The sequence below is a fragment of the Papio anubis genome, chromosome X (genome assembly GCF_008728515.1).
Source record: "Papio anubis isolate 15944 chromosome X, Panubis1.0, whole genome shotgun sequence".
NCBI lineage: Eukaryota > Metazoa > Chordata > Mammalia > Primates > Cercopithecidae > Papio > Papio anubis.
In genome coordinates this window covers 5,188,305-5,199,456 of record NC_044996.1, presented here as the reverse complement: position 1 = coordinate 5,199,456, position 11,152 = coordinate 5,188,305, and the positions used below count along the sequence as shown (strand labels likewise).

Sequence of the window (11,152 nt, the reverse complement as noted above, 5' to 3'; positions counted from 1 at the left end):
GGATTCCTTTCCCCCTTGTGCTTCCCAGGTGAGGCGATGCCTCGCCCTGCTTCAGCTCTCGCTGGTCAGGCTGCAGCAGCTGACCAGCACTGATTGTCTGGCACTCCCTAGTGAGATGAACCCAGTACCTCAGTTGAAAATGCAGAAATCACCGGTCTTCTGTGTCGCTCGCGCTGGGAGTTGGAGACTGGAGCTGTTCCTATTTGGCCACCTTGCTCCGCCCCAAGTGTGCAGTATTTTCTAATATAAACATTTAAAGTTACAACTTTTTTCTCTAAGTGCTGCATCACTTGCTTCCCACAAATTTTAATATGTTGTGTTTTTATCATCATTTAGTTCAAAATATTTTCTAATTCTCTTTATGCTTTCTTCTTTGACCCATATGTTATTTAAAAGTATATTGTTTAATTTTCAAAGTTTCCATTTTTCTGGCTATCTTGTTATTGACTTCTTGTTAATTCCATTGTGGTCTGAGAACATATTCTACATTTTATTTCTGTCAAATTTACTTACACATGGTTTATGGCCTAGCGTAAACCTATCTTGGTGAAGGCACTATGTATACTTGGAAAAAAAAGTGTATTCTCTCGTTGGATATAGTGTTCTATAAATATTAGTTAAGTCAAGTTGGTCGGTAATGTTATTTAGATCCTCTAAGTCTTTACTAATTTTTGTCTAGCTCCTTTATCTGTAGCTGAGAATAAGTTGTTAAAATCTCCAGCTATGTTTTCTCCCTTTAATTCTCCCAATTTTACTTTATTTTGAAGTTATGTTATTATACCACATACACATTTATGAATACTGTCTCTTCCTGATGAAGTAATTCTGTATTCATTCTGAAATGCTTCTCTTTACCTTTAGTAACATTCTTACTTGAAGTCTACTTTACCTGATTTAATACCAGATAGCCACAGAAGCCTTCTTGTACTACTGTTTACATACTATGTGCCCTTCTCCATCCATTTGTTTTTAGCCAATCTCTATTTTTATATTAAAATACATATCTCCTAGAAAGCACATGATAGTGTCTTGCTCTTTTTCTCCATTCTGACATTCTGCCTTTTAATTCAAATGTGGTCCATGTTTATTAACATGTAACATAATTATTGATATTTCAGATTTAAATCTTTATTCACTAGTTGTTTTCTGTTTTCCCCCTCTGTTTTTCCCATATTCCTCTTTTTCTGCCTTCTCTTGGATTATTTGAATGTACTGTAGATTTTTATTATATTTATTTGATTTTAGCTGTACCTCTTTGCATCATTTTTAGTGTTGTTCTAGGGATTACAATGTATATTAATAACTTGCCACAATTTACTTAGAGATAATATTGTACCCCTTCATGTCAATTGTGGAAACCTTGCAACTGTATTCCTCCCAATTTTATGCTTTATGTATTATGTTTATGTATTACAACTTACTGACATTTTACATTCCACCATATGATGCTACAATTTTCACTTTGAACAGTAATATGTATTTTACATAGATTAAGAAGAAAAATAGTGTTTTTTATCTACCCATTTCCAATGCTCTTCATTTCTTCCTGTAGATCCAAACTTCCATCTGGTATCACTTCCCTTCAGCCTGAAGAACTTTGTTCAACATTTTTTGTAATGCACATCTGATGGCTATTAATTCTCTGGGTTATCTTTTATGTAAAATGCCTTCATTTAACCTTTATTCTTGGTTTTTGCTAGATATATAATTCTTGACAGTTTTCTTTCAGTGCTTTAAAGATGTTGGTCCATGGTCTTTGGACCCTCATTGTATGTTATATGTCATAAGCAGTTATTTGAATTGTGGTTCCTCTGAATCTTACTTTCCTCTAGCTTCTTTAAGACATTATCTTTGTTTTTTAGTAGTTTGTCTGTGATGTGTCTAGCTGTGATTTACTTTGTATTCATTTTACTTGGGACTCGCTGAATTTCTTTAAATCTGTGAGTTTATGTCTTTCATCAAATTGGGAGAATTTACTTCTGTCATTTTTTTCAAATACAATTTTTCTAGTTTATTTTCTCTCTTTTCCTTCTGTGACTCTAACTACATATGTTTTAGATATTTTTATAATGTTCTATAGGTTCCTGAGCCTCTGTTATTTTCTCTTCATTTTTTCTTCTTTGTTCTTCAGAATGGATAATTTCTATTGATCTTCATGTTTTCTGACTCTTCTGTCATTTCTATTTTGTTGTCAAGCCTATCCAGTGAATTTTTAATTCAGATATTATATGTTTCAGCTCTAGAATTTCCACTTGGTTCTTTATTATAATTTTTACATTTCTTTTCTGATATTTTCTGACTTTTCATTCATTATAAGCATATTTTCCTTTATGCCCTTCAGCATATCTATAATAGCTGCTTTAAAAATCCTCGTCTGCTAATTCCAACATTTGAATCATTTTAGGGCTACTTTTAGTTGATTGCCTTTTCTCTTGAGTTTTCCTCATGCTTTTCTGGTTCTTCGTATGTGTGGGGACCCTGGTTTTGCTCTTTTCGTTTGAAGAGTGTTGATTTTTGTTTTGTTATGTTGATTTTGCTTATGTTTCGTTTTGTTTTGTTTGTGTTAGCTGGCAACTAGACTGGCTGGACTCAAATTGCAAGTTATTTCTCTTCTGCAATGGGTAACAGCTTAAATAACAATTCAGTTTTTTTAGTCTTAGGTCTTCTCCTTAGAGTCTGTCACACACATGCATGGTTTGGGGTCAGCAGAGAGTTGGATGTAGTTTATACGTAGGATTCGAAGCTCTTTCTTTCTGGCTTTCTCATTTTGGAGGACTTCCTCCTTACTTCTCAGTAGTTGTGTTTGCTATGAACTCTGTACTCTAGTTCTTCAATACAGAAAGACTACAGCTTTTCCATCACAGTTTAAGTTGCTCTGCATGGTACAGACTGGGTCCTGTCCTCAAGCTAAACACCAGAAAAGTAATGGGAAACTGACCCAGTGCCATTTTCTTCTTCTAAGTGTTGACCCCCCTCCACTATCTGCCTGCTTTTGATCTCTCCACACTGCCTTCAAGTAGTGTATTTATATTTTGTTTTGTTTTTCTCCAGAGTTCATAGTTTTAATCTGTAGTAGGATAGGGTCGATAGGAGCTTACTTGTCTATTGCTGGAAGTAGAATCTGTAGCTTGTTTTTTTCCCCTTCTTAATCATATTATATTATTAATAAAAATTTTTAATTTAAATGTAGTCAAGTCTATTTTTCATTTGTGATTCTTTTCTTAAAATCTTATGCAGGGAAGTGTTTCCTACCCCCAAATTATTCATACATTCTCTTATATAATCTTTCTTATAATTTGCCTTATACATTTAGTTTTCTTTAATCCTCTTGGAATTGATTTTTTTACTTGTTTTAAAATAAGTTTTAAAAAGTATTTTAGAATAGGTTTAGATTTATGGAAAAGTTGTAAAGATAGTACAAGGAGTTATAATAAACCCTGTACCCAGTTTTACCTATTATTATCATCTTACATAAGTATGGCATATTTCTCACAATCAATAAACTAGTATTAATACATTGTTATTAACTAAAATCCATACTTAAATATTTCCTTTGTCACACATCAAGTCTCAATGTATGTGTACATCTGTCTCTGGACTTTACATTCTGTTTCCTTGTTCTATTTGTCTGTCTCTGAGACAATACTACACTGTCATAATTACTATAGCTTTATAATAAATCTTGATACGTAGTAGAGCAAGTTTCCCCCCTTTTTCTTCCTTCAAGGATACTTTAACTATTCTTGACTTTTTACATATATATTTTAGAAGCAGCTTGTTAAGTTGCACACATACACACACAACTCTCAGGATATGGCATTGAATTAATAAATCAGTGTGGAAACTACTGACATCTTTATAATAGTGACTCTTCCTATTCGTGAACATTGTAAATCTTTCCATTTGAATAGATCTCTTCATTAGATTTATTCCTAAGTATTTAATTTTTATGTCAATGTACATACTATCTTTCCCCAGTAATGTTTTAATTGATAACTGGCTGGATCAATGAATGAAAACTGTATACTAGGCCCTGTGAAGAATATTGAAGGCAAAGGAGAGGAATGAATTATTTTTGAGTGCCAAAAACCTGCTAGGTATTATTACTGATGCTTTGCTTTTTTCTCATCTAATAATTTCAACAACTGTGTCAGCATCCTATTATATTCTGCCATATACAGATAAGAAAACTGAGTCTCTTAGAGGGTTAAGGAACTTGTCTAAGGTAATGAAGCCAGGAAGTGGTAGAGCTGGTGTTGATATCTAGGTTTGCCTGATTGTAGTGTGCATGGTCTGTCCACTCTAACATCCTGTCTCCAGATAATTCCATCATACCCCCTACTATGGACCTGAACTATTTTTGTGTGGGAAAAGGGCAGGATATAAAATGTGTATCCAGGCAATAAGGTTGAGGACTACAGCTGCAGTAATACAGACATTCTGAGGAAACAGTCACTTTGAGCTGAAGGGCTCTGCTTCCTGCAAGAGGAAACATTGTCACTAAATTTTTCAGACTAGAGAGAATTTGGACATGCAGTAGTGGAAGGTCACAGGTGCCTGTGATATTAAAAAAAGACCATCTCCAGGGCAATGAATGCTGAGAATATCTGACTTGAGCCCCAGCATTCAGAAGCCACAAGAGGAAGTGAAGTGACAAACTTACACCTTTGTATATGAACTAATGAGGCAGGGTTGTGGACTCCCTTCTCATAGCTTTCCTGAGAGTCCATGGTACCTCAGGCTTTAGACCTACCTCTTTTCCTCTTGGATACTGAAAAAATGAAATGGAATGGGAGGTTGGCTCCCGCAAATTACAGTAACTTTGCTTATGGTGACTTTTTTGGGCACTGCAGGCAGCATCCAGCAAGAGAAAGCCAGGAGGAGCTGACAGAGCCCTCATCACTGCTTCCCTGACAGGAGGTAAGGGAAGCAAAAAAGAGCCTCTGAGGGACAGCTCACCTCTGCTCAGACCCACCACAGTTACAGCATCTGTCCAGCTTTCTATAGCACTTGAAGGTAATCAGATCCTACAGCTTGGTGTTCAAGGCCACAACACCTGGTCCCAGTCCATCTTGCCAGTCTCCTATGTTTCCTCTTTCTCCATCACTCATGTAGTCTATGCATGGGCCACACTCAATCATTCTGCATTTCCCGTAGTTCCCTACTTGTGGGATATTGCTCATACTATTTATTTGGCCTGAGACCCTTCCCCACCTTCACCCTCATTCATGTGTTCAGCAAATTTGTATTGAGTACTACATGCCAGGTACTCTTCAGGTTCCATGGGGACTTCTGAGAATTTAGGACTCCTTTCTCTCAGGAGCAAGTACACTGCCTACTAAGGGGATAAGACATGTACACATAACTAGACTCCAAGGTGAAAGGGACAAACATACACATCCATCTGAGGAAAACTGCATCTTCCTACAAGTTTTCTCAGCACCTCTTTAGAATCAGGTGTGCTAGGTTTGCTCAAAATGGCAGCGCTGGAGGAAGAATTCACATTGTCTTTGGTAGTCCTGAGTGCGGGACCTGAAGGACTCCTAGGCATGAAGCAGAGTGACAAAATAGACCAGTTTCTAGTGACAGAAAGTGGCAGAATCGTGATCCTCTATAAGGTTTCTGAATAGAAACCCTTGGGGAGCTGGTCAGTGAAACAGGGTCAAATTATAACATGTCCAGTTGTGTGCAACCTTCAAACTGGAGAGTATATTGTTGTACACGATAATAAAGTTTTAAGAATATGGAATAATGAAGATGTAAACAGGGATAAAGTATTTAAAGCTACACTGTCAGCTGAAGTATATAGGATACTTTCAGTGCAAGGGTCAGAACCCTTGGTGCTCTTCAAGGAAGGTGTTGTTTATGGTTTAGAGGCCTTGCTTGCAGACCCCCAGCAGAAAATTGAAACTGTTATCTCTCATGAAGTGATTAAATGGACAAAGTTTTTCATAGTATTCAGACTTCCTGTTTTAATGTTTATTACTGGAAAACATGGAAATTACATTGCTTAGGTGCAAATGTTTAACTCACATATCTTAACCAAATATACACTCTTACTTGGACAAGACAAAAACTCTTTTATAGAGAGTTTTACTGCATCAGTAGATCAAAAATTCATCTCTTTGATGTCATTAAGCTCTGATGGTTGTATATATGAAACCTTGATACCAATACGTCCAACTGACCCAGAAAAAAATCAGAGCTTAGTTAGATCACTGTTGCTCAAGGCTGTTGTGTCTGGTAATGCTCCAAATGGAGTTGCACTCACTGCCCTGGATCAGGATCACGTCACAGTCCTAGGAAGTCCACTAGCAGCTTCTAAGGAATGCCTCTCTGTATGGAACATAAAATTTCAAACACTACAGACTTCAAAAGAGTTACCACAAGGGACCAGTGGTCAACTCTGGTATTATGGGGAAAATTTGTTTATGCTACATGGAAAATCTCTAGCTGTGATTCCATACAACTGTGAAGTGTCATCATTAGCAGGTGCTCTTGGAAAACTCAAGCATAGTCAAGATCCAGGAACTCATGTTGTGCCCCATTTTTGTAAACTGGGAAACACCTCAAGGATGTGGACTTGGGTCCCAGAACTCAGAGCAGGTAAGAAGAATTTTAAGGAGATGAAAAATTGAAGTGAGTTTATAGCCAGAGGTATCACCATCCAAACAACTTTTGTCAACCATAATGAAAGATTCAGAAAAGCACATTGAAGTAGAAGTATGGAAATTTTTGGCTCTGAAGCAGACACCTGACTTTCATACTGTCATTGGGGACACAGTAACAGGACTTCTGGAAAGGTGTAAAGCAGAACGATCATTTTATCCCCGGAACTGTCTGATGCAGCTTATCCAAATGCATGTGCTTTCTTACAGTTTGTGCCCTGACTTAATGGAGATTGCCTTAAAAAAGAAAGATGTACAGGTGTTACAACTCTGTCTACAGCAGTTCCCTGACATTCCTGAATCGGTCACCTGTGCTTGCTTAAAAATTTTCTTGAGCATTGGTGATGACAGTCTTCAAGAAACAGATGTCAGTATGGAGTCAGTTTTTGACTATAGTAATTCTGTACATGATGAGAAAATGGAAGAGCAAACTGAAATTCTTCAAAATGGCTTCAATCCTGAAGAAGATAAATGCAATAACTGTGATTGAGAGTTAAATAAAAAGCCCCAGGACAAAACAAAGGAGACCACTTCATGCCCTGTGATACCAAAAGGAGCAGCTCTACTTAATGCAATTCTTCATTCAGCATATAGCGAAACATTTCTTCTTCCTCATTTGAAAAACATCCCAGCACAGCATACCACGCTGTTTCTCAAGTATTTGTATTTCCTTTATCTGAAGTGTAGCAAAAATGCTACTATGACTCTTCCTGGAATATACCCACCTACCTAGAACCAGATTATGGATTGGATATGTCTACTTCTGGATGCAAATTTTACTGTTATAGTAATGATGCCAGAAGCAAAGAGACTACTGATAAATCTTTACAAGCTTGTAAAATCTCAGATATCTGTTTATTCCGAGCTCAACAAGATTGAAGTAAGTTTTCAGGAGCTACAGAAATTAAATCAAGAAAAGAATAATAGAGGATTATATTCAATTAAAGTGCTGGAGCTCTTCTGATATTACCAATTCTCCTTCATAGACATTTTATAAAGCTCTTTTATGTGAACTCTTGCTTCATCCAGGGAAGAATGGTATTTTGTTTGCAACCATCTCGGGGTCAAGAGAAACATGTCAGTGAGTACCTGGACCATCACTTATTGATGCTCCGGGGTAGGACTGCAGGTTTCACATGAACCTATTCTAGGTTGTGGACATTGGTGTGCAGAGGTTCTGCAATTTTTAAAAAATATGTAACTGGGTTGATTTTAAGTAAAATTATTTGTGTATTGATAAAAGTCTAATTTCTTATATATTTTGAATTGTTTTTCTTTTAATAAAAAACGACCATTGAAGCAGTGAAAAAAAAAAAATCCGGTGTGCTAACAGAAGACATTTAATTATGCCATCACATATGAATTTTCTGTCCTCCAAATTGACCCAACACCTCGTACATCTCTTAGGGCAGCATTCCTTTCCTGGAGGAGGTGCTTTGAGGGGAACTCTGGAGGAAGAATAAGGTTTAGATAGTGAGTTCCTTGGAGGCCAGAACTGAGTTCTCCGAGTTTCTGAGCCTTGGTCTATTGCTTCTACTTCCTCTACAGGTTCTCCCTGGACTATTTCTCTCATTCTTGTGCTTTAACGTTCATCAATATGCAGTTATCTCCCTGATCTTGGTCTCTTACCAAAACCTTCCCCGCATAAAGCCAAATGCTACTTCGATATCTACACTGGTCATTCCACAGTCACTGAAATGGAAGTCTTCAACCTACTTAACTCCATCCAAACAGCTTCTCCACTGCATGGCACTGGCATCTACCTAGTCACCCAGACCAGATTTCTCAGCATCACCCTTAACTCCTTCCACTCCCCCACCTAATCTGCCATCAGGTCCTGCCGGTTTACCTCCTAATTATTTCTGGAATGTATCTTTACCTCATCTACCCTCCTGCTACTGCACAAATTTAGGTCTTTATTATCTCTCACCTGGATTACTCTTCATTGTCTCCTCACTGTCATCCCTCTAGAGTCTCCTCCACACATCAGCTGAAGCAATTTACCTAAAATGCTAATTCAATTGCATTATCCCCACTGCTGAAACCCTCTAATGGCTTCCCAATCTGAAAAACAGATTAGAGACATCCCTTCTGAAAGTGCTACAGCTGAATTATTGTTACCCTGCCTCAGACCTCTTGGGTGAGCTGAGGCAAATCCCTTTCCTTCTCTGGGCTTCAATCTCCTTATCTAAAAAATAAGGGGATTGGAAGAGTTCTGTATTTCCCAAAATGCATTGTCTGGACTGCTGGCCATATGAAATGCTTTTTCCACAGGGGTGTAATAAGAAATGGATAAATTGAATGGAAAGTGCACCTATTTTAGATGTGGACAGTAGATTCCTAGCCATGGTAAGACAGCAGATTGTTCCCAGAAAGAGTACAACTCTTGATGGGCAGAGTGTGCTAACTACAGTAGTGATGGGTACTTCTGTGACCCATGTGGCTGTCTGTACTGCTGGACATGTCCATTCATGGCCATTGTCATTTGACAGTTCCTCTGGGAAAGTTTATCCAGGGACTCTGGGGTGTGACAAGAAGAGAGCTGCCCCACTCTTGTGCCTTTCGTTGCACGAAAGCCATTGCTGGCACTTGTAAATGTTGACTCTTAGTAGCTCTGCTAGAAAATCAGCATTTTCTATCTCTGGACCATGTCCTGGACAAGGCAGAAGTCTTCGTGGCACTGGGCATGGAGCCTAGTCTGCTGTATTCCTCAGCTGGGTCTTGCATTAGCACTGATTGCTGGCAAGGCCATCAGCCTAAGGCTGTGTTTTTCTAATCAAGGAAGCCAGTTTAGCACTTGGGAAAGAATAGTCAGCTGAGCCACGTTACTTTCCCCTCCTGGTAGAAATAATGTAGGCAGAGACAGTGGAACTTTTGCGAATGGTTTTGCAGGCAGCCCCAAGTCACTGAGGTTCTGTACTCTCCAGCCACTTCAGGGCTGCTCACTGCAGTAAACCAATAGGCCTTCCTGTCCTGGGACTGGTGAGAGAGACCCAATCCCCATGACCTTTGGAGCCTTTCAGCACATTCTCCCTGGGGTGGGGGTGGGGGTGGGGGACAGAAAAGCATTTTCTGGCAAGAAAATACCAGGGTTTTTCTTGATCCCCCAGGCAAGAATACCAGGGTTCAACTGGAGGGAAGCTGGTATTAATATTATTCCATTATTCCTAATTGTAGAGAATGAAACCAAGACCATACACGCACACACACACTTGCTGAAGTCCACACAGCAAGAAGATGGCAAGATTGAAGTCCCAATCCAGGTCAGACTAGTTGCAACGCACTTGCTCATGACACCACATTGCATCTCTGTTAGTTGTTTGTTTGTTTGTCTTTACCAGAGTTTGTGGGCTCTTTGAGGGCAAGAGCCATATCTGATTTGTAGTAGGGCCTGCCACATAGTGGGTGTTGAGGGGAGCTGGTAGTCAGCATAAGGCTGCTTGCGTCAGAGCACTGTGGTTCACTTGTTAAGGGTGTGGGGGAAAGTTCTCTGCAATGTGGGCTTTGAGAAACAAACGCATCTGCTCCTTACTTGCCAAGCCTGGCATCCCCCAAAGATAATTACTGTGGACTCTCAGCTGTTGGAGCTGAGAGGCTATTCCACATCGGCTGAGTGTGTTTCCCAAAACAGGTTTACATTGTTTTGAAACCATGGTGCAGAGCACCCAGAGAGCAAATAGAAGTTGATCCCCACACAACAGGCAGTAACTAAGACACCAAGAGTGAGTGGGACAGGTTTGGGTGGCTAAAGGGGAAAGCTGGCTAGTGCCGAGGGTATGCACATTTTAGAAAGGGACCCACACTTGTGGAAGGCAACCCAGTCAACTGAAGCAAGAGTCCTAGGACTGTTCCTGACCTTTAACTCAATAATTCTTCTTCCTGAGATTTTATTCCTCAGGAAGCAGTTCAACAGAATTGAGAAGATACATGCATGAAGATGTTATGAGATTGGCTGTAGTAATATAACACTGGGAACAAATGAATTGCCCAACAATAATGGGTGGCAAATTAAATTATGGCATATCCATTCCATGGCATATTATGAGAACATTTAATATGCTCATTCTGAAACCTGCAGCGGTCTGAGGAATACATGCAACAGGTTTTGAAAAGGAAGAGGCTCCATTGTATTTACACTGTGATCTTGCAACTTACAAAAACTCATAGTAAATGCGTAAATAAAAAGAGCTGTGTTCTGGTGATGGGATTTGGGTGATTTCCTTTATAAAATATCTTGATCATTAGTGTCATTGCTATATTGTTTTTGCATTTCTAGAAGGAACTGTTTGTGTGGGTACATGCACCTTTGTGTGGGCGGAATCAACACAGAATTTCTCCCCAAAGCTAAATCTATTTTAAATGGATTCTTACATCTACTTAATAATAAAAGTGTATATATGAGGAACACAGACAGGAAGAAAACAGGTGCTGGTGCCATTTGATGCATGATCAGCACCATGACATGTTACTAAAAAGAAGCCAGT

The 11,152-nt window shown here is 38.8% G+C and overlaps 1 pseudogene across 1 annotated transcript in view; it reads left to right on the top strand.

Annotated features, from left to right (window-relative positions):
* Window positions 1-7,923, top strand: part of LOC101016569 — a 152,462-nt pseudogene extending 144,539 nt beyond the window's left edge. The window contains exon 4 of the transcript XR_001898451.3: window positions 4,854-7,923. The product of XR_001898451.3 is annotated as a nucleolar protein 11 pseudogene (transcript). The remainder of the gene's footprint in view (window positions 1-4,853) is intronic.
* The last annotated feature ends 3,229 nt before the right edge of the window (window positions 7,924-11,152 follow it).